Consider the following 6,899-nt stretch of genomic DNA (forward strand, 5'->3'; position numbering starts at 1 on the left):
TTCCTGAAAGAGGCCTGAACTACTGGGCTGTGCTTTTAAGGTTGATAAAGAGGAATAAAACCTAAGGGAACTTAATAATATAATAATAATAACTTGTTTATTTCCATCAATGATGGGGGAGACTGCGGATAAAAGCCGCTTGAAAACAACCGACTTGACTGAAGCCCGCAGCCTCCCTACAAAGCAGGCAGCGATAGGACAACAACAACAAAAAAAAACTCGCAGAAAGCACAATATTCAAAATTAATGCACGCACACTTGATAGTCACAACAGGTAAACATAACAAAAGGCAAAATAACACTTTTAGTTGTTATTGTAAGCAAGGATTGTTAATGAAATGTTGGCGTAGGGTTCGTACAGAAATCGTATGCAAATCTATACCTGATTTGTGAAATGAATTTAAAAGGGTTGGCAGTGTGTATGACACTTTTTGCCTGGAATAATTTACCCGCGCAGTGACCACTTTCCACGGTTCTGTGTAACGGGTGGTGTAGGAATGTGTGTTCATTTCATTATCCGCGTACTGTGTTTTTCTATTAGAGGCATTTGAGAACTGCGTATCTATTTGTGTAGTTGCGAATTTTCTCGGCGGATTTTGCCTATTTGTCGGAGTGCTGCCGCTTCTTGTTCATTTGTCTTCTTTGTTGATTTTTTCTTAATTATTATTTTATTTTTCTTATTTTTTCAGTAATTCTTAGTTATTTAGACTTTTTCTGTAATTCTTACTTTTTGTCCGTTTTACAACTTCGATTCGTTAATCAGCTAAACTTTATTTAGGCACAACATTGCATACGCCCACAGCGGCGAGTGCCCACACCGCGGCTTATATTGCGGACGCATTATAAAGTGAATAGGAAAAAAATCTGTTCGCGCTTGGCATCGCCTCTATTTAGAGGAAACGCTCTTGTCAGCTATCCATCTATGCATGATGCAGGTAGCTGTACTCTGGCTGTGCCCACATGAACAGTGTGATGGATGCACTAAACACAAGAGCGGCGGCCAGAAAGTACCTCAAAACCTCTCTGGTTGAAAAATGCCCAGACAACATCCAAGAAGGCCTGAATCTCGCAAATCTGTGCTCCTACCTGGGCTACTACGCGTTGACCGGCGAGCCAAACATGCAAAATAATGCGATCCTGGCCGCTGTTGACACCAATACCAGTGCTGTCGTTGAAGGACCTCGAGCAAGCACAGCTGTACACCTACCACTAAATATTGGAGAACCTCAGGTATGTCTTGGTGCCGGTATTGCTATCCTGAAAAGAATTTTCGTTGCCCCTTGGAGTGTAATAAGCGTGATATGCTCACTGACGTGATCACAACGCTTAGAGAAGTGTCCCTGAGGAACTGGCGAGAAATTCTTGTCGTATTTTGGGCTGATAATTTTGTCCGTATACCGTTTCTTGCGCAGTGTCTCTTGTGAACAACTGCTTTAAAGGCGCATTTTCTGTACACTTAAAAATGTTAAAAAGGACAAAATCATAATTAAAACAGTAATCAATCATAACGGCAGTAATCAAAGCTGTATTTCTTGCACAGAGTTCTACTGATTTTAAAAATTGATCAGTGGCTTATATTTAATACCGAAGAGGCGTGGTTGCAAATTCCGGTTCTTGTCTTCCAATAAGGAATTTCAAAGGTAACAGAAACACGCTTGGTTTCTGGGTATCAGACATGATATGTTTTTAGCGACTGTTCTTGGCAATTTAAATGCGCCCCACCCCGTCGGCCTTATCTTCGCGCAATCCAATTGGGTATTCTGGCGCCGTCTCTTGCCGTCTGACTGTTAGCATATATTTTCTTTCACGCGTTTTCATTACACGCCCTCTAATTTTTCTTATCTGCGCGTCTTGTTTTTGGCTTCAATTTTCCAGCTGCGCAATTCGCAGGCTCGTCTGCTTTGAAGTGTCTTCGATAATGTTGAAATTTGTCAAGGCGGGCTGTGTCCCACTGTTCCTGTCCTGTTCTCAAACACGGTTGTAGCAAAACAAAGACGGCGGAAATCTAGTTAATGTGCAGATAACTGTCTTCAGGTCTGTAAGAAATGTGGTCGTTCTGCCGCTGAGAGTACACGTGCCGGCATAAAATGATTTACAGGACCGCAGTGTGACGCATGCCTGTACGGGCCGTGGAGAATGCTAGCAGCTGCCCTATTTAGCGCAGGCGCTGCTAGACCATATATAGTATATAGAGTGCTTTTGTAGCTTTTATTTTACAGCTAAACGTTGGCTACTTTGGCTGCCTTCTCATATTTGCGTTCACTCATTTACACCTTATGCTATTGACACAGTGGAGTGCTAATCTGTTCCGGCTTAAAACTCGCGTTTCGCCTCAAGCAGGTCATGAAGAGGCTGCTTGGCTCTCGAATCTTGAGGTTGTATTATTCAAAATCGCAACAGCCACTGAGCGTTTCGGCGTCGTTCTGGGCGCTGCTCTTGGAATGGGGCGATGTTCTGATAATGTTCTCTCAGAATGAGAGCTAAAAGCATTTCATGCTCACAGAAATTATGGCTTCGGTCGAGTTTTTTAACATATAAGGAAGGTGCTCTGTTCGTAACGGTTTTCGTTCGAACTCAGCTCCGTGAGGAGTTTTTCTCGGGCATCGATACACTTTAGTGCGACTTAGTCCGTTAGTGTTCCTCCCCCCTCCATGCGGTATCTGGCGTCAGGGTCAAGTGAAGTCTCTTGCACCTCGATAGCTAACGAGGGCAATAAATATCTGATGCCACTTGACCATCTAGTGGTGGTCTGCGATTACATCCCTTGGGTGCCCCAAGGGAACTGGTGAAGAGCGGCAAGGACGATAATGGGGAACGCCGCTGCACCTGTCAGCATTTCACGTCTGGTGGCGCTGGTGGCATCCATCTACGTCAATCAAGAGGTGGAGCCACGCCTTGCTCCCTTGCCATTCGTGCTATAAGAACGCTTCTCGTTTGCGGAAGGGTTCTTCTTTCTCGAGAACTGCTTGCCCGCGCGCTTTGCGAGTTCCTGTTAGGAGCTCTCAGGTCTTAGCTCCCACGCCCCGGGCCCAGCCGCAGCATTCCAGCGAGGAACGATGTCAGACGCCGTCGAGGATCCAGAAGCAGTTGGGCGTCCTCGCCTCACCGAGCAGCAAAACAATAGCTGTAGGCATTATTGTTTGTCGTTCAACGCAAAGAACATTGCGGCAAGAACAGAGGAGCCTGCCAATCAAATGCGAGCGCACTACTGCGGCAGGTTCAGGTAAACCAACAAAAGCAAATTCGGCACGATCTGAGGCAAGTACAGGCATTTCGATATGGCAATATTTCAAAAGCACAAAAAATATCCTGTCCCTATTCGTCTACAGGCCGCCGCGGTGGCTCAGTGTTGATGGCGCTCGGCTGCTGGAACGAAAGACGTGGATTCGATGGCGGCCGCGGCTGTCGAATTTCGATTGAAGCGAAATTCTAGAGGACCGTGTGCTGTGCGTTGTCAGTGCACGTTATAGAACCCCAGGTGGTCGAAATTTCCGGAGCCTTTCACTACGGCGTCCCTCATAGCATCAGACGGTTTGGGACGTCAACCCTTACAAGCCATAAACCATATAGTCGTCTGCAAGTGAATATCTAGCACTTTAGGTCTTAAAATGTAGGAATATCTCTGTTTCACACCGCCTATCAAGGAAAATGCCTTGATTAACGAAGGAACGGCTGCTGGTGTGGTCCGGTTTTCCTTCAGTGCCTGGCCAACAAGAGTCATCAAGAGAATTGAGGAAGAGATTGAGCTTGACTTTTTTTTTTGAAGCATGTTGGTTGAGCGTGGGAAGGGGCCTGGTAGATGTGGGTGCTCCAGGTAATACTTGAATGGTTTAAAAAAATAGAAGTCTAAAAAAAACCTGAGGCTGTTCGCGCCTGTAGCCACCCTGTTTCAAAGGCAACGCTCTTATCATCTTTTCATCTCTCCATGTATACTATGCAGGTACCTCTACTCTGGCTCTGCCCGCATCAGCAGTGTACTGTACGCACGGAATGCTCGAGCAGCGGCCAGGAAGTAGCTCGTAGCTTCGCTAAGAAACGGGTGCACTGCATACATACTCAAAAACCTGGTTCCTCGAAACCTCTTCTCCTACCTAGACCACTATATGCTGACTGGCGAACCGGACAGGGATGTCCACGTCGCTGTGGTACTGCAGTCGTGGTCACAGTCGCTGGCACTTCAGACGTTTTCTCTCAAGAACCTTGACCAAGCAAAAGAGCACATCTTTCATTTCATACTCGACAACATTAGTTGTGCGCAGCGCCTCAAGGTTTACAACGATGCACCATATAGATCCCTGTTAAAGCCGCAGTGCGAAGGCGGGATCCCATTGTGGCGGGAGCACTAGCAGCATCTCACAGATAACATGGCAGGATATAAACGTCATACGATGAAGATGCTGAATTTTGATGGCGCAAGGGCGTCTTTGATCAAATAGCGCTATGGCACAAGGTTTTTTCTTCTACTCAATGTGGGGTCAAAGACCCATTTCCCAAGAATTTCACCCTTAGTATGCCCAGCACGACGTAGGGGAAAGTTTGTACCCACTGTATCACCGGTGGATACCCAGCGGCACTCGGGATCGAACCTCAAACTTCCCGCATGCGAGGCGCATGCTGAAACGACTAGGCCAACGCCGCGGTTGAAAATCACGCAGCCATATTTATATGATGGATGTACTCTAGATATGTAACCATATGAGAAATAAACAAATGCTTTGGAATGAAACCATTGCATACAAGGCGTCAGGAGCAAAGGCTCGAACTACTAAATGCAGTAATCCGAAAGGCATTCAGTAGGCGAAATTACTACCAAAAAGCCACTTTGTCTCGAACAGAAGAGAGCACTATTTTTAAACAAGTGAATTCAGGAGTAAATTAATCATGTACTGGTCTTTATTGCACCTAAAGTCTATGAGTGCAATGAGTTGTCGGCTGATATGGGGTCCGTAAGTAAACACTTTTGATTACAATAATCAAAGAATTGTAAATGTGCTGTTCTTTCATAATAAACACAGGAATGAGAAAGCGCTGTTGGTCCTATTCTTGTTACTTATTTGTTTATCGTTCTTGTTTCATTGATGGCGTTGTCCGTCCTCCCCTTTTTTCTGTTATCCATAGCTATGCGCGTTCTTTTTATTATTATTGCTTTTATTATCCCGTACCTATTCTCTTTGTATACGACCTCTGCAGCGCAGAGCTTTCTCTAAATTTGTAAGTTTATCTCGGTGCCGGAAGCCTTAAGACAGAACAAGAATCTCATGTCTCACCAGAGCTTTTATATAACCTTGCCGTACGCGCAACACTATTTCTCGGGTAAGCTTCGTCCTCAGAAAATACGAAAAATTCCGTTAACTATTTCACCATCTATAGTTGCCCGTCTAGGGCTAGCACGTCGTCTGTTGCACAGACAGCTGAGAGCGCTCTGAATCTGGAGCAGTTGAATGCAGGTGTTAAAAAGGTTACTTTTTCGAATTCTTGGAGGACTATGGCCTTCTGAGTGAATGCTAGCAGCAATATTTTCTTTGCACGATGCGGCGCAGGTGCATAAGCTGTAAACATGTTAGATATAAAGCTAATCGTGCCACACTGCTCTTTAACAGACATTCTTCACTGCTCTTGTTGCCTTTTAGGCACGTCCGTGAGATCGAGGTTGCCGCAGCCGTCATGCGCTGGGCCCAGGAGCAGTGCTCGAAAAGCCTCGGCCCGGATTATCCGCTCCAGCTGAAAGATGCGATGCGTCATTTCTTTGCGAAGCTGCCTTACTGCCCATGACTGCGGAGGAGTTCCTCAAAGGGCCGGTAACCTGGGATATCGTGCACAACGACGAAGCCATGTGCGTGCTGCGGAGAATTCTTTCTAAAGGGGCGGTGCCGCTTCCTTCGGGATTCTGCGCCTCCTCCCAGAACCGCTGTTTGTGTTTGCAGAACACATAATTAAGGTTTACCAAAAGGCGCGCGTAAGTGGAGAGTTTTCACGTTGTACTTTGTAGACTTCCGCCCAGTGTTCACTCTGAGTGCTTCCAAAGATTCGTCGGCCCATAGGACGAAAAAGAAGTTGGCAAATCAGAAAAAAAATATAAAGCGGTTAAACTTAGAGTGTGAAATAAAAATGCATGCTATCAGCTTTTATGCTGTGGGCGTTGTGGGAGCTCTTCCCCTTATATGTTCCAAAGGTTAATTCATGCAAACTGCGAGAAAAATTTTGCATGTGTATTGCCAGCTGTGTTCGTTTTGATAAAGTGACACTGGTTTTTGAGTTTTTCATACTACGTTTTCGATCTTCTGCAAGTTTTAAGCTTGAATGGTGAAAGACTTTCCCGAAAAACAACTACAAGCATCTTTTATTTTAATCGCGCATTGGCTCGCTGATACATGTTGTGTACAGGTCCCTAGTATTCCCTCGAGACAACCGTCTGACAAAGGAACTGCAGAGCGGGCTTAGCCATCACCTAAACGAGCGAGCCGTTGTCTTTGTTGCGTGTGTTCTTTAGGTTTTTTTTACACACGAAAATTATGTAGTCAAAATGATAATCTCTGAACAGTATGTTTGCCTGACTTTATGTTGTCCTGAATAAAAAGAAATGTTATGTTTTTTTGATAACACCCAGTGCCAGCGAACCACTGTCTTCGTCTGATTCTTTTTCTGCCTCTGGTTTACGGGGGTTTAACGTCCCCAAGCGGCTAAGGCTATGAGGGACGCCGCAGTGAAGGGCTCCGGAAATTTCGACCACCTGGGGTTCTTAAACGTGCACTGACATCTCACAATACACGGGACTCTGAAATTTCGCCTTCACAGAAATTGCGCCGCCGCGGCCGGGATCGAACCCGCGTCTTTCGGGTCAGCAGCCGAGCGCCGTAACTACTGAGCCACCGCGGCGGGTCCTTTTTCTGCCTCTGTTC

The 6,899-nt window shown here is 45.8% G+C and overlaps 1 long non-coding RNA gene across 1 annotated transcript; it reads left to right on the forward strand.

Moving 5' to 3' along the window:
- Window positions 1-945: 945 nt before the first annotated feature.
- On the forward strand, window positions 946-6,617 carry LOC144134732 (uncharacterized). Its single transcript, XR_013315227.1, has 2 exons — window positions 946-1,230; window positions 5,631-6,617. It is a non-coding gene; the product is annotated as an uncharacterized LOC144134732 (long non-coding RNA).
- Window positions 6,618-6,899: the final 282 nt, after the last annotated feature.

The sequence above is a fragment of the Amblyomma americanum genome, chromosome 5 (assembly GCF_052857255.1).
Source record: "Amblyomma americanum isolate KBUSLIRL-KWMA chromosome 5, ASM5285725v1, whole genome shotgun sequence".
NCBI classification, from domain to species: domain Eukaryota; kingdom Metazoa; phylum Arthropoda; class Arachnida; order Ixodida; family Ixodidae; genus Amblyomma; species Amblyomma americanum.